This window comes from Cervus elaphus, chromosome 33, assembly GCF_910594005.1.
Source record: "Cervus elaphus chromosome 33, mCerEla1.1, whole genome shotgun sequence".
NCBI lineage: Eukaryota > Metazoa > Chordata > Mammalia > Artiodactyla > Cervidae > Cervus > Cervus elaphus.
Window position 1 is genome coordinate 35520346 of NC_057847.1, and position 22849 is coordinate 35543194.

General features: G+C 38.6%; 1 protein-coding gene and 1 long non-coding RNA gene across 3 annotated transcripts in view; both read left to right on the forward strand.

Annotated features, from left to right (window-relative positions):
• LOC122688309 overlaps positions 1–7272 on the forward strand; it is a 28688-nt gene extending 21416 nt beyond the window's left edge. The window contains exon 3 of the long non-coding RNA XR_006339412.1: positions 548–7272. This is a non-coding gene — a long non-coding RNA (uncharacterized LOC122688309). The remainder of the gene's footprint in view (positions 1–547) is intronic.
• FIGN (fidgetin, microtubule severing factor) overlaps positions 1–22849 on the forward strand; it is a 130734-nt gene that overhangs the window by 22900 nt on the left and 84985 nt on the right. The gene's annotated exons all lie outside the window — the stretch shown is intronic.

Genomic DNA, 22849 nt, shown 5'->3' on the forward strand with positions numbered 1-22849 from the left:
ATTTTGCTATACTTATTTGATTATATGTCTTATTTTTGTCTTTGGAGGAATGAATTGTTTGATAGAAAATGAGAACAGTTAATATAAAGTGCATTTAAACTTAGGTAAGCTTCTAAGTTTGCCTCAGGGTTTTCCTGGTGTTGCATCAATGTGTTCTTTGTGTGTGTTTTGAACTTTTTTTGTCTTTAATTAAAAAACTGGATTAAAAGAAACATACATCATCTACACACATCTTATGCTGCAGAGATTCACTTCATATTCTTTTAGAGGACAAACTCCATTAGATATGCACTTACTGTACGTTGGATTGTAAATCTTACAATTTAATGGTAATTCAGTGAGCAGTTATTGCTTCAGTGGCCTTTTTTCTTTCTTTTTTGTCCCATCTCACTTGTGAAATAGGGTTACCCTTTACAAGTGTCACATCCATAGATTCATCTTTTGTACTTTGTAGTTGTTCCTGGTGCATCATTCTTAAGTTTAAAAAAAAAGGCAAAGCGATGATGGAGGAACCATGTGGTGGGTGAGGAGTGTGAGAGTGAGTGAGTGAGTGAGTGTGTGTGTGTGTGTGTGTGTGTGTGTGTAAAGCAGGGAGTGGTGTATAGAATGAGGGGTATCATACTTAATGCTACTGAGAAAGAGACAGAGACCCAAAAAGATACAGGAACTCTAGTAACAGAATACCCAGGACTGTTAGCATCAGTCTAACAGATTAATATCTTTTTCTAAGTATGCATTTCCTCTAATCTCATTCTCAATCTAATGTTCAGTTTTCCTTAACAGATTGCATTCTGTACTCACGTTCCTGGAAGTAGAAATGGTATCTGATTGGTACAAGTCTCTTTCCCTTACTTACATTGTTAATATTCTTATCCTTTTTGGACATTGAAATACTTTTTTTTTTTTGTAGAAACAATATACACATTCATAAAAAAATTATAAAGGGATTCTCCTTTTGAAGATAATGAGTTCTTTTCAGGAACTGCAGGTTACATGGCGCACAAATGAGCTCTAAGTGGGGGGATTTAAAGTCCTGCTACAGCATTTAATTTCTTGAGGAAAGGAGTTCAGTTCAAGGTTAGCCTGTTATTGTGGCACTGGCAACTACTTCTCGCGTCCCCGTTCTTCTGCCAGCAGTTCTGCACAAAAGACAGTCATTTTTATTTAATACGCAGGGAGATATTAATCACTGCAGTATTTTCTTGCAAAAATTTATCTTATCATATTCATTGTTTCACTACCCATGACAATAATAGGTGTTTAATTACTCAATAAGAGGCGTTTATAGATTCCATTTTTCCTGTGAGCTGGACAAATGGTATTGATTTTGTACTTTGATGCAACATGGAACTGTATTAAACACAATCAGAATTCCAAGGCTGGTAAAATGTACATTTGTTATGGTAACTGGACTTGCTTTGAGAATCGGCAAGCATCTTCTAATCCAGGCAATGCCTTTGGTGTAAAAAGGATATTTGATTTTATTGCTGCTCTGTGGTTAAATTTAATGCTCTTTTTCCACCCCCCCTCATGTTGTGTGTATGCGTGTGTGCATGTGCACAAGTGTGTAGGTTTCAGTTTTAATGAAGCAGTAAAGAGTTTGTATGAAATGAAAAGATTTGAAGTGGATGGTTCTTTGTAGTCAGACAAACCATTGTGTACAGGTGAACACTGACTCTGTGTAATCTTGTAATTGTGTCTCTTGAGCAAATGCTATAGGTCTGTATTTTACCAATAAATAAGTTATTACCTGGGGTGAGGGTGGGAACAGTACGCGATGAAATGGCACCTTCATCTCATGCTGGATTCTGGTTTACTTCCTTTTAAGGTGATGAGGAAGACCTCCAAATCCCTGTTGTGTCATAAGTTAAACATTGGGTTTTGTTAAAATTGACGCTAAATAAAACCTTTCATTTAGCTGACACTATTATGTCACAGTCAGGCAGCTTGAGATCTTGCATAGAACTAAGCTCAGTTCTGTTCTATAGCACTAGTGCAAGTCGGCCTGGGTTTTGCTGTCCCTTGCTTTTCACAAACACATTTCCACCTGAAGCTGGTACATCTAAAAATTCTAAGACCATAATTTAAGAGGACTCTCTTTTTCAGTGTGTTAATTGCCTATGATTTTCAGCTCCATACAGATTTATTTCCTGTGGAGGAAGGTCATTTAGCCTTACCAAAATAAAAAGCAAAATAAACCAAGGACAGTCCAGAGGTTGCTTAATCTTCATATTTTTCACTAATGTGTAGGTTATGTCCTTGCTAAATCTTCCTTTGTATTTCTAAGTACTGTAGACCTCCAAACTGGAATTTCAGTTTTGGAGAATTGTATGAATGACTTTTAGCCTCAGGAAATGTAGAGGTTGCTCACTGACACAATTGCTTTCTACATCAGGGGGGTATTTTATTATCAGAACTCTAATGATTACTACTGGAACATTAATTGATCTCACTGCTTTGGAACAGAATTTTAAAAATTTGTGTAGCAGGCACACAACTATAGGAAGGATTCTACGAGTACTTCTCATTTCCTTCATGCTACAGAAACAGTTGCAGTGTGTTAGTTTTAATCAAACATTCCTTATTCAGTTAATATTTGTATTGTTATTTTCCTCGTGGGCTATCATATGACAGCATATGTTAGCATTTTGTAAAGCAGTGAGAAAATAAATATAAATAACAGTTTACATCTGGCCTGTGTGTTTCCTTTTTTTTTCTTTTCCTCCTGGAACTTCCAAGAGTGAGAGAAAAAATAAATTGATGGGCCTGCCCATTTTAAAACACTATTCTATTTTTTGCTCATAGATATGAGAAGAAAAGCCAACTGTGATTCCAGAAGCATGTGCTGTGTGTTTATTTTGCCTTATTGGGACAGGGCACATACTGGAAAGAGAGGTTTTCTGTGGTAGTGGAATCTGAGGTCTGTAAAGTTCTGTGCAGATAGATGCTCGATCACATAGCACATTGCTCCTTGGGCTCAGTGGGGAATGCTGTAGTCTTTAACATGGAATCAAACTTTGGAGGGGATAAAAAGAATAGTAGTAGTTTCCAGACCTTTGACCTTTCTCCTTCATATTACAACCAAGGTCCTCTTGATTCTCTGACTTTGGGTCCTGGGTGCCTAGTGATTGGTTTGTATCCTTTCCAAATGCACTGTTGTGTGTTTTATATTTCTCCTTAGACAGATCATTTAATTATTGAGTAATGTGAGTGTAGTTTCAATTATCACATGTAATTAGCTAGTTGCAAAGTGGATTATGTCAAGAATTGGTATGGAGGCTGTTTCATGGCTAAGTATTACTTTTTAGGTATCTTTTCACTGCAAAGAAGAGTGCATGGTTGCTAAGGAGTATCGGGATTTGGATGGGGGCTGCACAGTTCACTTTCCTGCAAGGCAGATGTGTTCCTTCACTGTGTTTGCCAAGGTCCAAGTTAGGTGGTGCAAATGGAAATTTGACTGAAGCCAAGTCCTCAGTATGGCACTTGGGCTGTGCGAAGATTGACACTCAAGTATGAAGAAAGCCATCTCCATTTTCACAGTCCTTTTCCTCAAACATGTTTTTCACTGCTGTTTATAGCCTGCTCACTCCTATTTAAAGTAGGAGCTGGGTCTGATGATCTTCTGATTATTTCTAGCTGTAAGGTTTTTGATTCCATAATGTCTCATGACAATCATTCATACAGACAGAAATATCTGATCTGCTTTATTTTCAAGATGAGAATAGCAAAAATGATACCAAAAGTGGGCTATAATAGGTTTTATCTCTTATTAGCAAGGAGCTCAATCTCTCCTAGTGGGGGAAAGCTAGGTGCACAAAACAAATGCATTTTCTTCAAGCTTTACTTACGCTGGCATTAACAATATCAGTCACACTCATCCTGAATCAGTTGACCAAGCATTTGACCAGGCAAGCCAGTCATTTCAACTCAAGGATCAATTGGAGAGACCTGAATAGAGGAAATCTTGGAATCTTCAGGAGAAATCCGTTTTGAGAACTTTACGTTTGTCATCTTGCCTCATAGAAACTTTCTACATCCCTGTGAACAATAAATATAGTCTATATGCAGCTATAGCTTTTTAAGTATTTGTATCATAGGTAACTTCTGAAGCCCGTTAACTTTTTCCCTCTGGGACAACGTAGTCTTCTTTGTGGAAGCATTCATCGTCTCCAGTGTGTTAATACATTTACCTTCTTTTTCTTTTTCTGCCCTTGCAGAACTCAGCCTCCCTCCCTCCAAACCTCGACACTGCCCACTCTTCCCTACAGTCTGGCAGCGTCCTCCTAACCTTTCAGCTGTCTGAATAAAGAATCGATAAGACTATTAAAGCCATTTGGAACTTTTTAAAAAAGAGAAATAATATTTTAATTACTCCTGACATGCCAGTTTGAAGCCCATATCCTCCTTTATGACAGTTCAGTTTAGAAACTGCATTGCTTCATTTCAGTAACTTTATTACCATTTGTCTCAGAGATTGCTATTTCGCCTTGGCCACAGATTTCATCAGTTGCCCGGTTCACCTTTGTCCACACTATACTTGTGAAATGACCTCGTCCGTTAGTGCTTGTCAATAGTAAATTGCTATATTCTGCACCTAGAAACACACCAAGTGACTACAACTCTTTATTGAATAACTAGTTTATACTTAATTTTTAAAAATTAAAACTTAACTGGGATTGTCTTAATTACTACTAATACCAATTAATTAAGGTACTGGTAAGGGTTGGCTATTGCAGACGTCATTATTTTTGGTAGTAGGAATGATGAGCACGGGGTAGTGTTCATGTTCTTATGATGAGAATGTTTTCTTTGGTGTAGCCTCCCTCTAATTTTCTAACTCATCTTTCAGAATAACAATGTGAAATACTCAATGTTCAATTATTCTGATGACATCATATTAATTTTCTTTTCAAGAACTCTCAGTGACTGCATCATCTCTTCACAGAAGCTCTTTTTAAATGCTAAGAAATCTGTGCTCCGACAATATACAAAAATCATAATTGATATCAAAATGTGGCTTATTTTCTTAGCAATAATTATTAAAAGAATCTTAAACAATTTTGTTTTGAATAAATGACTGCAACAATGTATTGAGGAATACTCAAATTTATGATTATATCAAGACTAGATGTAACTCTGTTAAATACCTAATTTTCTTAACTATAAACTTATATTTTCACTGTAAAATTTACATGAAAAAGAAAAATAATGTCCACTGCTCACCTCTTTCCACAAATAGCTGAGCTCTTTGATCTCTTTAGCAAAGCTTTTGCCATAAATAGGTCTCTGTTACGTTGCCTGGAAATTAAGTTAAAATAAAAAAACAGTATTCTTGGAAATCTCATTTTTATGAAATTTATAATGATTACCAATTATTACTGTTACTTTCCAAATGTTGTCTGACATGTACTTAGTTGTGGCTGAATAATTCCATGAAGATTATTTTAATCTGTGAAGACCACTTAAATTCCAGATTCTATCTTGTCTGGGTTTTTAATCTTTTTTGTTTTGTTTCTATATCTTTGAAATTACCTGGTATCAGACAGTTTCCCTACTAAAATAAAATGCAAAAATTTTTGAAGAGAATACTTCTGACAGATAACCATGGTAAACCTGGTTGTTTTCATAATATTCTTAATGTCCCGAAATAAAAATGTTTGAAATTTTATTCCTAAATAGAAAGTAAGAGCAGTTGTATAATAATTGCATGATTGAATTGATATTAGCCAATGAAGACAGGAAAGAAGCATTAAGAGTTCTCCTTACAAATGCAACTGGTATGATGCTACCATTGCTGTGACATTCCGGAATAGGAAAGTTTTCATTAGTTTGTTTATACCTTTGGGCGTATTTGCTATGTACATACATTTTTTGTTTGTTTAAAATGGAATTAGTGTTCTAGGAAAAAGTTTAATAAAAACATGTTTGGAAATGAAATTTTCTCAGATTTTCAGCCACAAAGATTTCCTCAGTGATACACAATAGCTAATATTTCAATGTTGCTTTTCTTCAAAGACCATGCTTCTTAGGTTGCATGGAAACTTAGGACAGAATTCTTTTGAATCAAAAACATATGTAATCTAAATGAAGTGTGTTGGGAAGATATGTAGAGAGTAGTACTCTGAATTTTTAAATAGTGTATTTTAGATTCACTTTACAAAAAGAAAAATGAGCATAGACTTAGGCTAAAATAAATATAAACATTTTCACCTGCTAGAATCATCTTGTTTAGGTTTATTTTACTAGATGGTACTTAAATTGCCCAGTAAGTGCAATAGTCACATTTAATAGACAATCTTTGAATGGATTCTTTGTGCCTTTTAATAGTGTCGCAGTTTAAATAAAACTATTAAGCCGCCACCTTTTACATCTTTGGGTTTACCTTGTTGAATGTTTGGGGCAAAGGTTCAAGCATTTCTTTTCATGTACATGATCAGTAGCTGCTCTTAATCAAAATCTAGCTCTTTAAAAAACACTCATTTACAAATAATAATGAGTAGAAATTACCAACATGGACAACTAGATGAATTGTGGGTTCAAGTTTACTGATAGATAAGTTAAACATTAGAGCCATGAAATGTAAGGTTTGTGTAGCATTTAACAAGCCTTGGAAGAGCATTAAAAGTAACTTATGCGTAATATACAGTACTAATAGAGCTTCACAGAACCCCAGAGGAAGCTGCAAATGTAATTCAGCATGCTTCAGGCTGTCTGAGATGTTGAGATTATGTTCCATGAAGACCAAAATAAGGTTTCAACAAGATTTTCTTGCAAGCATGTAAATTCTCCAGATGAGGAGAAATGAAAATATAGTTAAAATTCCAGCAGCTTAAAAACACACACATTTATAAGTATGCTGAAAATAGATTTAAAGTTTTTATTTTCTTTGTAGTGGGTTGGCATATCTTAACTGGATTTTATGTTAAACCAGTTAGGTTAAAAACCAAACATGTACATAGCATTTGTCACTATTAATGTGGAGGAGATAAAGAAGAGAAAAAGAGAACCGTTACAGTACAAGATTTTGAGTGCTGCTTGAAAGTTGTGAGGAGCAATCGCATCTTATCTGTTAGGATTAGTAAAAAGAGAAAACAACAAAACCCCAGACCAAAGTTTATTATACAGTGTTTTGTTTTTCACAAGTGCCCCATATTGTCTATATAGGACTTCCCGGTGGCACAGTGGTAAAGAATCTGCTTGCCAATGCAGGAGACACAGGAGGTGTGGGTTCAATCCCTGGATCAGGAAGATTCCCTGGAGAAGAAAATGCCAGCCCACTCTAGTATTCTTGCCTGAAGAATCCCTTGGACAAAGGAGCCTGGTGGGCTACAGCCCATGGGGCTACAAAGAGTTGGACGTGACTGGGCATGTGTGTGCACACACACACACATACATACAAACACACATTGTGGGCCATAATTAAAACTTTAAGAACTGGGTTCTGCTATTATCTGTTAGCTCAGGAGGTAAAAACATCGCTTCTCTGGATCTCAGTGTTATTCTTCTTAAAATGGATAATTCACATTGGAAGATTTCTAAATACTCTTCCGGCTTGAAAACACTGTGAGAACCTAAGTTTCATTTTACGAAATTCCATTTGAAGAATTTTAAGTACATGGAAGCCTTTTGTGCTTGATTTTTCTGCTGGATATCAGCTGTGCAACAGAGTGTTGACCCGTATGTTATTTCTTAGCCTCCAGGAGAGGGTTCCTCTACTGTGGGCTGCAGACCTCTGAGGAATCTTGGACTTCTTGCACAAATTCACATGTGCACCAGTATACATTTGTCACATGGGTGTTCTACAGGGCTTATATATACATATATATATGCATGTATGTGATACCTCTTGTGATTAGAATAAAAACATAAATCTGTTTAGAAATGTCACAGTGGTGTCACAGAATTCAGGGCAGTTCTTAGTCATTATTTTCTCCATCAGTGGATGCTAAAAGTAAAATCAATATCTTGAATCTATGAGTTTTTTTTTTTTTTAACTGTTAAAAAGGGTGGAAACCAGTAATTTGAGATGAACATGTACTCACTGGGAGTACTTTAATTGCTTATAATGTGAACTATTAAGCATTACCCTGGAAGTTGTACCATTAATATTTTTTCCAAGAGCTTTGGAATATTTTATTCCATTTGAACACCTAGTTAGGGTTATGGGTCCATTTCCGGTCAGAGTACTTGAAATCTTCCATTAGCTTACTGTCAGTAGTTTTCTTATGAACTCCTTCTAATGGTGAATAATGACTGCCATTTGTTGAGCATTTACTGGGCATCTTGTATATGTGTGTGTGTGTGTGTATAGTATGTGAATAGTTTTTTCCCATTTCACAGATAAGATAATTAAGGCAAAAAGATTTTAGGTATCTTGTCCGAATCCTCATAGCCATTGGTAAAGATGGGAATCAGAATTGCCCTATGCAGCATCATCAAAGCCCACACAGTGACTGGGGCAGAAATTAATTTCAGGTTTAGCTTAACGGCTAACATACAGGTCCCACAAGGAAATGCCTGCCAATACAGTCCACGTTCGGAAGCAGTGGTGTCATCCTCATGACAGAATTCCCTCTTTTGTGCCTCAGTTTACCCAACTTTGAGGTAGAGAAGCATTTTATCATTTTACTTTTCTTACTAGGATAATGTGTGAATTAGTTAATGCTTATAAAGAAGTGATTTGATGAGGGGAAAGCTCTATCTAAATGCTAAGTATTATTTATTATTCATGTAAGCATATTACTGTACCCTTCAATCACCTTTTTTTGGATGTTTCAAATGGGCAATTACTGTCTCTTTGTGTAAGGCTTTTAAATTTTTTAATTTAAATTAAAAGTTAATCTAATTTAGGAAAACTGCCAGCTGGAAAGGAACACAGATTTTTTTTTCCCCTCTTCCTTTCCAAACAAAACAGCAATTCAGAATAGACTCTCTTTTAATATAGTAATGTGGGTAGGCTTTTCTGTGCTAGTGGTAATAGGAAGGAGGGCTAATTAGTAATGACTGCTTTGTGATGCTGGTAATCTACGTGTTAGGATTAGAGCTGATAATAGATCTGATTAGATGGAATTAACTGATATTTAGAAGGTTGGAGATTCCTTTGTTTATGAGATCTTCAGTTTGGGGGTACAATGTATAGCTTGAAGTGGCTGAATCCTTGAAATCTAGTAAATATGGCTTTTCCACAATTCATTGTCCAAATATGACTAGGGTCAGGAAGCAATGGGGGTCATTTGAGCTCAAGAAGACCTTTAGTTCTTAAGACCTTACTAAGGAGCCCTACAAATAGTGAAAACCAGAGTTCAAAGATCAGAAATGTCAAGTGTGCTTTAAAAGGGGAAGACATATTTACCTCAGCTCTTCAGTTAATATCTAGCAGTCCTTGATCAGAAAATCCTTCTATAGCTCTCATTCACATGTGTGTTGTTGACTCAAAAGTAACTAGTTTTCGTTTTAAGACAGAAAGTGAAAAGTACCATAAAAATATCATTAAAAAAAAAATCAGTTTCCTTAATTCTCTCCTCCCACAAATTTGCATATTCAACTTTCCCTTTAAAATAACCCATTTTAAATATTCCCTAGCACTATTAAATTTTAAGGAAGTATGCTTAGAAATCACATTATTCCCTTGCAGAGTTTCAGTTGCCCAGCAATATCATTAAATCCTCTGGAGTGATTCCAGCCCCATAAAAATTAGGGACCCCTTTACATTGTTTCCATATTCAAATGGAAATCTTTTTGCAAGTTAGTAATTAAAGTATTTAACCTCTCTCTCCCTCCATTTATTAGAAAACTCTTTTTTCTTTATTTTTTCAATTACGAAAAACTGCTAAAGCCAATCATGCATTTATTTTGATAAACCGCTTGTAACAGTCTCAGCTAAATTCTGCAAATACAAAAAAAAAAAAAGCTAAATAATCACCCTGAGCAGATTTTGTAGAGACCTTATTCAACCTGTTCAGGGATAATTATGCCGAGCTTTTAGTATGGGGCAAAGGAAAACATAAAATTAAGGCATGAAAGAAAGTCTACCTATTTTGAGAAAATACTGGGATAATTGGTACTCTTTTTATTGCCATTTTATTATACAAAGATATTGTCTTGCCATGAAATATGGGTTTACAGCAGTGAAATAGTTCTATATGGGGTTGAGAGAATTTCTGTGGTAGATGGATTGATTTAAAATGTAATAAAAATAGCAAATTGCTAAACAGTGAGTTGCTAAATAGTCAAATTAGAGTTCATTATTTAAATGACTTGTCTTTTCTTTTTAATCATATGATGTTCATAATTGCTTTGTTTCTGACAAGTACACTATAGCAGACTTTTTTCTTGTGCTCCTTTTCTTCTCTCTTTTTTCTTTCAGGGTAGCTTTTGCTTTGGAGCTATGACCATAAACTTTTTTTGAGAAATGGAAACGTCAGGAATGGTAGCGTCACAGGCAAGGGCCTAGGAGAAACCTGCAGACAGTCACAATGTTATAAATGGTTGTGATCTAAAATATGACCCTGATAATAGTTATGTGGTGCTTCGGAAATTTACCTCTTTGGTATATTGATTACCAGGGGCATATCCTAGTTTAGAAGGTCCTGAGGCTTACACACATGGGGCTCTGTTTTAAAGATAATAGTACAAGCTAAAAATAAAAAACTAGGTACAGGTGTTGGAAGGGGCCAGTGCTGTTGAGGATCACTTAAACTTAAGGATCATTAAGCTGCATGGTGGAGATCCATGGCCTCTTCTGATGCCATATATGATAACTGAGAATGGGTATTTGAATCTTCATTTTGATTAGAATTTGTTTTCATAGATATTCATGCTTGAGAGGACAGGATTCTCTTTTTAGAAATGTTAATAAGTACTACTCTCTGTATTCCTGACACTGATGTTAAATGTTACAGGGATTGGGGGTGAGTTTATAAACTTTGAATCAAAATTTAAAACATATAAAATAAAATTTTAATCAGTCAGTCCCAACAGTTTATGAACTGTATGCTTCTATTGATAAACTGTGCTTACACCTGAAGGTGCTAAACTCTGATTAAATACTGAATTGTATGGAACTCATATTAAAGAGGGCTTCCCTGGTAGCTCAGCTGGTAAAGAATCTGCCTGCAATTCAGGAGACCTGGGTTCGATCCCTGGGTTGGGAAGATCCCCTGGAGAAGGGAACGGCTACCCACTCCAGTATTCTGGCCTGGAGAATTCCATGGACTGTATAGTCTATGGGGTCGCAAAGAGTCAGACACAACTGAGCAACTTTCACTTCACTTCATTTCATATTAAAGAAGTCATGCAGGGAAAGAAAAAAAAAAAAAGACCAGAACAGTCTTAAATTGTTGACGTTAATAAAATTAATTAAGGCAGGGAAATTTTGATTCATGTTGAGCAATTCTTGTGGGAACTGCACAGCTTCAGTAAAGGAACCTTCCTGTAGTTGCCTTCACTTCCTCAGTGTTATGGCTTTAAAGGGGCCTCCCACTTGCCTGTTCTCAGTCTGCTTGGTAGCCTATCGGCAGGGCTTCTTATACCGACAGAATAGATCCTCTTGTAGCACTTTGGTTTCCAGGGGATCAGCAGCCAGTGCTCCTGATTTGTTGGTATTTTCACACTTGTAGCTTCTAGTTGGATAGGCATTCATCTTTGGTAGTTGTTTTGTGTACATGAGTTCTTGTGTCTAGAATATGCTTTGGTTTTTTTTGCCACACCATGCAGTATGCAGAATCCTAGTTCTTAGTTCCCCGACCAGAGATTGAACCTGTGCCCACTGCATTGGGATTGTGGAAGTCTTAACCACTGGACCGCCAGGGAAATCCCTAGATTATGCTTTGAATCAGCACTTTTTTATTGAGTTACTGTGAAAAAGTGAAAATGTTAGTTGCTCTGTCGTGCCCAACTCTTTGCGATGACAGGGCCTATAGCCCGCCAGGCTACTCTGTCCATGGAATTCTCCAGGCAAGAATACTGGAGTGAGTAGCCATTCCCTGCTCCAGGTGATCTTTGACCCAGGGATCAAATTCAGGTCTCCTGCAATGTAGGCAGATTCCTTACCATCTGAGCCACCTGGTTAAAGCTGATAATACCATCTTAATCTTGGGTTCATGTGTGTGTGCTCAATCACTGAGTCGTGTCCAACTTTTTGTGACCCCATGGACTGTGGCCCACCAGGATCCTCTGTCCATGGGATTTTCCAGAAGTGGGGTGTCATTTCCTCCTCCAGGGGTTCTTCCTGACTCAGGGATCAAACCCTCATCTCCTGTGTCTCCCGCATTGGCAGGCAGATTCTTTACCACTTAGCCACCTGGGAAGCCTAGAGTTGGTCACAATTTATAAAATACTTTTGTGTCCATTACCTTCCTTGCTCCTCACAATTTTAAGAAGTAGGCAGTGTAAATGCTGTAGTTCACATTTTATAGAAGACAAAACCAAGGTTAGGGGACTTGCTCTGGGTCATCTGATTAAGTAGCCGAAAGAAGATTTTAGCCCTGAGATACTGTCAATAGAGATCTTTTTTAATATTCACACAAAGATGCAACTTATTGGAGAGATGAGAAATGTAAAAAATGTTTCTTAAATACATATATGTCTATATATAGATATATATTCTCATAGTAACTATACTATAAGAAAGTGTTAAGAAACTGTCTAAAGAAAACACCCAGTGAAGTGTTGTGTATCTAGAGGGTGCTTCACAAATATGAATTAGTTATGCTATATATATATATATATATATGCTGTATACACACACACACACACACACACATATTGCATACCTAAAAAATTCAGGGTACTGTATTAGAGATTATGTTAATTGATGATCATAACTGTGTGTGGTTTTGGGCCATACTTCTGTGAGAAGAAGCTATCTCCAAAACAGCTATCAGCAATTTTAGATATTCTACTTCTCGGCTTTTAGAAAATGCCATCCCAGACCAGGAAGCATTTCTTATCCTCAAACAGAATGTCGTCACACACCATGCTGTTCCATTTCCCTCTTGCAATTGCCTCCATTGCTTGTAACCTTGGCTGAACTCTTCCCGTCCGCGTTCTCTATAAATCTGCTAGTCACCACTCCCACAGTATAGCCTATTTATGACATTGCTGCAACCTTGTCTCTGAATTCTGGATTTCATCTTCTCTCATCCAGGCTGATGTGTTCTAAAACTAGAGCTTTCCAGACTCCTCTGAGTTCTCGCCGTAGCCTCTCTGCCGCCAACTCTGCTTCTTGTTATCCTATTAAACTGTACTTCAGAGTTCTGCCCCTGCGTCCCCTTCTCCTTTCTCTTCTTCAAGTGAAACTGCTCGAGACCTCATTATTCACGTACTTCCAAATCAACACCTTTAACAGTTTTCCCAGTGATTCAAACAGCCTCCCTGTTTTGTCAGTTAGATAGGAAAGACTGCCTCTCTGATATCCGTTTGTTGGAGTTATTTCCTTAATGTATTTTGCTTTGAAAAGAACAAAAAGGGTTCCCCCAACTTTACAATTAAAAACAATACCAGCAGCTTATTAGGTGAATGTCTTTTTGAAAATGAGAATGTAAGGAATGATTGCATCCCTATATTTTGGAATCAATTTCAAACCCCTGTGGTCTGATGTTACAGCCCATATAAAACCCACATTGAACTCAGTGCCTGTTGTTTTCCTTCTACAACCCCTATTTTCTCTCTTTTTTCCCCCCTTTCATTCCATACAGTCAAAGGTAATACCTAAAAATAGCATGTTCCTAAGAGAGGAACTCACCCTCCACAGTTGAAAATTCATTATACATAAACCAACTTTTAAGTGGATGACAGAGCTTGGTTTCTTTTTGCAAATGGTTCATTCATTTTATAAAATTTTTTTCATACAGTTCGAATATAGTGTAGTAATATTATCTGATTTACTAAAAATGTTTATGTAGAGTTGTTTGCCACTAGATGTTCGATGAGTGCTCCACAGACTGCTAAGGTTCCTTTCTTAAACTAATATAAGAACTTTAATTGAATCTTAATTTCCTCCCTGAATAGGATTTTCTTAAATCCCCATTCTTAGGGAAAATGTACTGTTAGAAAGTAATAATGAAATTTTGCTGATTGTTTTTGCTTCTTTTTTTTTTTTCTTAAAATGTTCCAAATGTAAAACATATGTGAAACAGTATCAGAAACTACATTTGTTTGAACACATAATGACTTCAATATACTCAGAATATTCTACATTTGAGAAGACCTAATTTAAAATTGTATTATTTTGTTTGCTTGATAATTTTTGAGGTTTATATCATAGAATTCTAAAGGTGTATTAGATACCTGTGTGGTTCTGAATGACATGGTTGGCATATCCCCTTCCCACCCCACCCCCCCAGAAAAATCAGTATAAAATGACATTTTAAAAATGGTTTTAAAAAGCTATTCTGGTTTTTTAAAGTTCATTTTAATCTTCTAAAACTGAAAATACCTGACAAAATCATTTCGTATCTGCTTTGTCCTGTCCTAACAACAGGACATTTCCTTCTTTCTTGGTTTGTGCTTTGTGAAATTTGTGTTCACAAAGGTCTTTCATTTAGCAATTTCCTGATGCATAACTATTGTTAAAGTCTGTAGAGGGTACTTTAATTCATTTATTCCTGAAGGGCTCTTTGTGGCAAGTTTAGGTACATTCCTCCTAGGGGCCGGGAATGGAGGCCTGACCTCTGGAGTGCCTTCTCCCTAGGGCCGCAGGGAAACTCTCCATTACTTTGCCAACATCAGGCTGCCTCCACTACAGAGACAAAAACGAACCAAAATTCCTTCTGTGTGTTTTGCTTCTGCCCTGATAAATCAAGAAAACTTCATGTGCAAGCCTCTTCTTTAAGAGCATCCTTCTAAATGACAGGAACTTAATCTAACATTATTTTCACCACACAGTACTGGCAGACTTACGTGAACATTCAGCTTGTTCCAAAAGTTTGTTTGCAAATGATTGAAAGGTAGGCTGCAGGATCTCAGTGTTCTCCTTATGCCTGGGGTTCCCGTCCTGTCTGTAATAAGGGTTCTGTCTGTTTGTTTACCTGTGTTATGGTACGAAGAGACTTGACCATCTCTCATGAATTACGTGTATTCAGAATTTCAAATTAGCAAGCAGGGAATGTGGCCTTCTTCTGCTCTGTGGCTCTGGTAACAGGAGGGGGGACTCTTGCTGCCTCTGTCCTTGGTGGGGGAGCCCTGGAAATAAGACCTGCATTGTCTCAGCATCCAGACCTCCCTATCCCAGGGCAGGGATTCTGAAAGTAGAGTCCGGGGAGTGGGAGCAGCGCCAACGAGGGGGATGCTGAGAAATGGGGATGGGGGGTAGGTAATGAGAATAGGCTGTCCACGCCTGTATATATTTCTTCATTCCCTAGTTTACCATCCTCTCGCAATCCCATTCTCTCTCAATAATTTATTGAAAAGGTTTGGGATGAGCTGTTAGGGGACCTCCCAGGGAAGACGGAGAGAGGGCAAGAATAACATTAATCCTAACCAAAACCCCTATATGTTGGGGGAATGAACAGATTCCTTTTATAGAACTTGAAAATGAGCCTCCAGGAGGTTAAATAAGCTGCTTACAGTTTCACAGCTAGTAAGGGGTGAGGCAGGATTCAAAAGCATGTCTTTCTCATTCCAAAGCTTATGCTCTCTCAGGCATATGACAGAGCTTTACACAATGAGCAGGAAGGGAGTGCTCTTTTTCATTCACCTCCCTCATTCTTTATCTCTTCTAAAGAAGATGGGAGGGAAGTGGAGCAACAAAAAGATAGAATGGGGTGGGGGGGAAGAGATAAGGAAAATACTAGTAATTATGGTAATAATGATACTAAGTATATATGATTTGCTCAACACAATTTTAAATGCTTTACTTATGCTAGTCTATGTACACTGATTCAAATGGTAAAGAATCTGCCTGCTGATGCAGGAGACCTGGGTTCAATCCCTGGGCCAGGAAGATCCCCTGGAGAAGGGAATGGCAGCCCACTCCAGTGTTCTTGTCTGGAGAATTCCATGGACAGAGGAGCCTGGCAGGCTACATTCCATGGGGTAGCAAAGGGTTAGACACAACTGAACGACTAACACACACATGTAAAATTTACCTCAACTCTGTGAGGTTCAGCTATTGTTGTCAGTTACATTTTGCATGTGGGAACACCAAGGCTTGGGGAAAGTGTCTTGACCAAGATCCCATGACTAGTGTGTGGGAACCGTGCTCCACACTCAGTTCCTTGAGATTTCAAAGCCTGTGTTCTAGTGCTTCCATCTTAGTACCCTTCCCTTGTCCCCTCCCTCTGCTAACCCAGACTGGAAGATGATTGGGAGCAGGAGGGGTGAGTGCTCAAGAGGAGGGTTTGTCTGCTTGTGTTTTAAGAGATCAACATGCTCTCTTTCTTCCCTGTTTAATACTTTCTTTTTTTACCTCATGTGGAGTTGTCTCATTGGAAAAGACCCTGATGCTGGGAGGGATTGGGGGCAGGAGGAGAAGGGGACCACAGAAGATGAGATGGCTGGATGGCATCACTGACTCGATGGACATGAGTTTGAGTAAACTCCGGGAGTTGGTGCTGGACAGGGAGGCCTGGCGTGCTACAATTCATGGGGTCACAAAGAGCTGGACATGACTGAGCGACTGAACTGAACTGAACTGAAAATCCAAACATCTTGACTTCCCTCTGAGAGGGCCACTGTGGCTTGACTTTGGGTGGGAAGGCCACCCAGTGCCAGGAGATTCTTCATGTATGAGAATTATGTTTGTAGTGGTGGGGGAGGAAGGAGGCTGGCCCATTACCAGCAATCCTAATATTTTTGAGATATACAAACATATACAAAGATAGAATCAGTCTGCCATGAACAGAACCTAGATAAAAGGATGTAAAGTGTGTGTGTGTGCTCAGTTGTGTCCAGCTCTTATCGACCCTATGGAACCCGCTAGGTTCCTCTGTCCATGGAATTTTCCAGGCAAGAATACAGGAGTGGATTGCCATTTCCTACTCCAGAGGATCTTCCCGACCCAAGGATCAAACTCACATCTCTTGCATCTCCTGCATTGGCAGGCAGATTCTTTACCACTGGCACCATCTGGGAAGCTCTTACAAAAAGGATCAGTTCAGTTCAGTTCACCCGCTCAGTTGTGTCCAACTCTTTGTGACCCCATGAATCGTAGCACGCCAGGCCTCCCTGTCCATTACCAACTCCCGGAGTCTACCAAACCCATGCCCATCGAGTCGGTGATGCCATCTAGCCATCTCATCTTCTGTTGTCCCCTTCTCCTCCTGCCTCCAATCCCTCCCAGCATCAAGGTCTTTTCCAATGAGTCAACTCTTTGCATGAGGTGGCCAAAGTATTGGAGTTTCAGCTTCAGCATCAGTCCTTCCAATGAACAGCCAGGACTGATCTGCTTTAGGATGGACTGGTGGGATCTCCTTGAAGTCCAAGGGACTCTCAAGAGTCTTCTCCAACACCACAGTTCAAAAGCATCAATTTTTTGGCGCTCAGCTTTCTTCACAGTCCAACTCTCACATCCATACATGACCACTGGAAAAACCATAGCCTTGACTAGACAGACCTTTGTTGGCAAAGTAATGTCTCTGCTTTTTAATATGCTATCTAGGTTGGTCATAACTTTCCTTCCAAGGAGTAAGCTTCTTTTAATTTCATGGCTGCAGTCACCATCCGCAGTGATTTTGGAGCCCCAAAAAATAAAGTCTGACACTGTTTCCACTGTCTCCCCATCTATTTCCCATGAGGTGATGGGACCAGATGCCATGATCTTAGTTTTCTGAATGTTGAGCTTTAAGCCAACTTTTTCACTCTCCTCTTTCACTTTCATCAAGAGGCTTTTTAGTTCCTCTTCACTCTCTGCCATAAGGGTGGTGTCATCTGCATATCTGAGGTTATTGATATTTCTCCCAGCAATCTTGATTCCAGCTTGTGCTTCTTCCAGCGATGGTTGGGGGTAATTAGAAAGAAGGGATTATAAAGTAATGGGTCTGTTTTCCTCTGTACTTTGTGAAATCTAGTCTGTTACTCAAAAAGCACATCTCATAGGGTGAGACAAAGGGATTTAGGAGGCCTGGCTCCAGCAATATGGGCATTAGTTATTAACAGACAAACCAGTGAGGTCTTAAATAGTTTTACACTTGAGTCTCACAGGTTAAGCCTCATAGGCTGTTTAGATAAATCGCCCTTTGCTGATTCTAAGTTGAGTGAATTTAAACTGTTACTATATATTGTCTGGAATTCATTCAACAATAAAAGCTACGTTCTTGTCAGTTACAAACTTCACTGACTTGTATAATGCTCCTTTTAGTCTCTCAGTGATCAGACAGTTTCTATCCAGGTACTCCTTCTTCCCGGCCACTTGTGAGCAGCTGCTGGGTCCTGAGATCTGTGCTAGAGGTCACTGGGGAGTAGTTTCCCTGCTCAGAGGTCCTGGGCTGGTTTGTGGAGGAAACAGACATGTAACTGATCATGACACAAATGTACTTAGCACAGTACTGGAGACACACAGGGCTTAAGCAGGAGCCCTAAGGTTGGATATAGGTTCCATGGTTTCCCTTGCATCTTGAGGAATTTCCTCTATTTTCTATATCTAGTTCTTTATCTCTAAAATACAGTAATAACAGTTTTTCACAGAGTTAGATGAATTAAATGGCACAGTGTGTTTAAACACTCCTGGCATTCTTTCTGGCACTTGGTAGGTACTCAGTAAATTACTGAATCTCAACAGTATGCCCTGGGAGTATGGAGGAGGAGGCAGTTCACTCCTTGGGTACTTTGAGCAATATCTCATCAGAAATTGACATTAAAGGTGGACCTTCAGTGATCAGTTCCTGGAGAAGGAAATGGCAACCCACTCCAGTATTCTTGCCTGGAAAATCCCATGGATGGTGGAGCCTGATAGGCTACAGTCCATGGGGTTGCAAAGAGTCGGACACGACTAAGCGACTTCACTTTCTTTTCTTTCAATGATCAGTAAGTGATTGCCATATTGGGGAAAGGATAGAAAATGGGAGCTAAGCTGTGAGCCATTTACTTGTTTTCTCATCTATTTCAAAGGGTAATCAGGAAATACCCTGAGGTTCAGAAATGCCTCACCAAATTTCATGCAAATTTTGTTGAAATGTAAGATTATGGCATACTACCTAACCTCTGTTCTTACTAAGAAATTGTTCCTGCTTAGGAAACTCTTATTGTCATTAACTATCTTCATTTTAGAGGACTGTTTGTTTCTTTTTTTTAAAAATATCTCCCTTTGGCTTCTTCATGTTATTAAGAATCTAAATGTGCTAAGCATTGTGCTGGGTGGGAAAAGGTCTCTGTCCTTGAGGAACTTGTCATCTCTTGGATACAGAGCAGATATATGAACAAGTGGATTACAGTGTGAGTATTAAATGCCATCATTATGGAGACCATCCTTCCTGGTTTGCATAGTATAGTAACAGTTTATGTCTGTTGTCCTGTCATGATTCTTAATAATCTGTCTTTCTCAAGTGTGCCCCAGTTGAGCAACAGATCTTATGGTCACATAAGTTATGCATGTATATATGATATTTTGCATATATTTTGAAGATCGTGTGACAGGCAGGAAGAATCAAGGATTACTTTCTCAGAAAAGGTGAATTTTGAGCTGGGGTAAGATTGCTGAGGGCATTGACAGTCAGAGAAGGTAGCTGGAGGGGAGAAAGAAGCACATTTTACATGATCTTGGGATGTAGGGGGGCTTCCCAGGTGGTAAATAATCCACCTGCCAATGCAGAAGACATAGAAGACACGGGTCCAGTATAGGAAGGCTCTAGGTATTCAAGAAACAATGGCACAAAAAGTTCCTTGTGGCTGGAGCATTGTGGCCTGTGGGTTAAGTAGTGGGTTATAACTTTTAGGAGAGTAGTGGAGAATGAAACCAGATTTTAATGATTAAGGAATGGATGAAAGTTGAGGAAGGTGAGATGTTAAATATAGACACCTTTTTAAGGAATTTGGTGGTAAAGGGAAAGAGTGGCTGAGGTGAGAGTTAGAGATGAAAGATAGCACTAGGTCATTCTTAAAATTGGTGGTGAATGTCAGACGGGAAGGGGAGAAAAGCATGAAGGAGAAAGGGCTAAGTAAAAGCATGAGATCCTAAAGGAGGTGGGAAGATACAGTCTGGTGCCCAAGAAAACGGGCTAGCCTGTGAAATGGGCTATGTCATCTTGGCCAAATAGTTTTACTTTTCTGGACCTTAATTTCTTCAAATCTAAAGTGAGGGATTGAAGTGAAGCTCCTAAGTTTCCATCTAATTATGGTTCTGCATTTTATCAAAATATTATGAGAGGCTAAACCAGTTACATGCACCCCCCTCATCGTATGAAAGAGAGGGCTCCATAGATTAAAGTTTGGGTTACAAGTAAACAGATTTCCTTATATTAAGACCTGTCAGAGCCTCTAGAATGCTAGTACATAGTAAGAATATTAAAGAGAGGGTTATAATATACAACAGTTCTCAAACTGATTTAACTATGTAATCTAGCATGTCATGTAGCATACTATGAAAAACATTTATCTAAGCATTTACTCTCCCAAGTAATTAACAAAAAATGTTATCCTAAGTTAATGGGCTAACTGTTTAATGGATATTGTCTCTCATGAGCATGGTGTTTGCTTGGAAATGATGTATTTCCTTCCAATATCAAGAAGAAGAAGAAGAAGAAAAACCCTGGGCATATAGAATATTGGCAGAAATAAAACATATAGCCCTGTTTAGGCATCATTGCTTTGAGATGATGACAGAGATCTGGACTCTACAGCTCTTCCTTTGGATAAGCTAAAGAGAAAGCATTATTGGCTTATAAAGATTTTATAAGGAAGGCCAAGAAGACAGGTGCTGTCTTACGTGTATGATTTCAAAAGTTCCAAAAGGCTTAAGGAAAGTAATTATGGACTAATGTGCCTGGGTTGGGAAGATCCCCTGGAGAAGGGAAAGGCTACCCACTCCAGTATTCTGGCCTGGAGAATTCCACGGACTGTATAGTCCATGGGGTTGCAAAGAGTCAAACATGACTGAGCAACTTTCACTTTCAAGGATATTTAGATCATGGTAGTTCAGATATCTGGAGAAGGCAATGGCACCCCACTCCAGTACTCTTGCCTGGAAAACCCCATGGATGGAGGAGCCTGGTAGGCTACAGTCCATGGGGTCATGAAGAGTCGGACGTGACTGAGTGACTTCACTTTCACTTTTCACTTTCATGCATTGGAGAAGGAAATGGCAACCCACTCTAGTGTTCTTGCCTGGAGAATCCCGGGGACGGGGGAGCCTGGTGGGCTGCCGTCTATGGGGTCGCACACAGTCGGACACGACTGAAGTGACTTAGCAGCAGCAGCAGCAGCAGTTCAGATATCATCTAACATCTTTATTTCTTATCACTTCAGTATATTTTAATATGAAATTTAATTTACTGTTTAAAAAAGAAAAGTACTTTACTGGCAATATTGGGCCTCCCAATAATGTTTTCCTTTTAATAGAATTTCCTAGCGCGTATGTGTTCTTTTTCAATTCTTTTTTTTTTTTTTTTACTTGAATGGCTATTTCCTATTTATGTTTTCTATCTGTAGGGTTTCTTTATTGTCATAATCCCTCTGATTTTGGTTGCTTTAGATTGTAATCATCATGAGCAAGCAAACTTCTTCCCTGCTAAAGGGCACATGGTTCAACAGAAAGGCTATTTTGTTGATTGATTCACCAGTCTTTTTACTGAGCACCTACTATGTGCTAAGTACCGTGCTAATGCTGGAGAAAGAGTGAGAAAATAGGACACACTCTGGCCTTCTTTGCCGTGTTTTCATTTCTCTTGCCGTTGGTGCTTCTTCCTCAGGAGTCAACTCCTCCTTCTCTTCTGATCTTTTTGGCCACTATCATTTCACTGAACATACAGACCCAAACAGACAGACACACACACACATACGATTAGATAAAGGGTCTTGATTAGATAAAGGACCTATAGCAACTGTGGAAGCTGCTTGGATCTGAGACAGTCAGTGGGATTTGCTTTCACTTGGAAATTGGAGGTGTGGTTTCAGGTGGGTGGTGGCTGGCTTACAGAGCTCTGGTTTACTTTGCCCTGTTGATTTGAGTTGCCTTCGGTTTCCTTAGGTGAAAATTGATCATGGAAGAAACTGAAGCTGTGGTTAAAGGAAGTACTGAGGGGCTTGGCTGCCTCCTCTGAGACCTGGAGTTCTTTCAGGGACTGGCTGTTGCGTACATGTTCAGGGGGATGTTGCACACAGATGTGACTTCTTTTACTTTTCTTCACAGATTCTTAAATTGTGTTTACCTTCTTGTTTCCCTCACTCTCTTTGGTACAAAGGTCAGAGGTTTCATTTGATTACATTTTGGTTCTCTGTTAAACTCAGCTGGGTCACCTTGTTCCACATAGCTATTTAGAATTTGTTCTTCTTTTTTTTTTTCTTTCTCCTTTTCTCCTTAACATGTCCACTGTTAGGAGTTAATGCTCTCTCCTTTTATTTCTACGGACTAGATGTCAGAGGACACCATATTAATTGAAGTCTGTCTCCTCTATTACCTTTCAGGAATAGACTTTCACACCCCTTTCGGAATGATAATCTTCAGTAGAAAGAAATGTCTAGTAGATTGACTATTTTTTAAACTTCGTTTCCTAATTCTTTCATTGCTTTGCTTTTGGGCTATTTTATTTCGCTGAAGAGGCTTTATTAGTCTCCTTGCCATGCATAAACATAGATTACATTTAAGCATATAAAGTGCTTCTAGCTCTTTGGAAGAAAATACATTTGATATCGCACTGCTGTACATTGTTGACTTGTTTCTAACACCGCACTTAAGAGCACAGTTATAAATAATTTT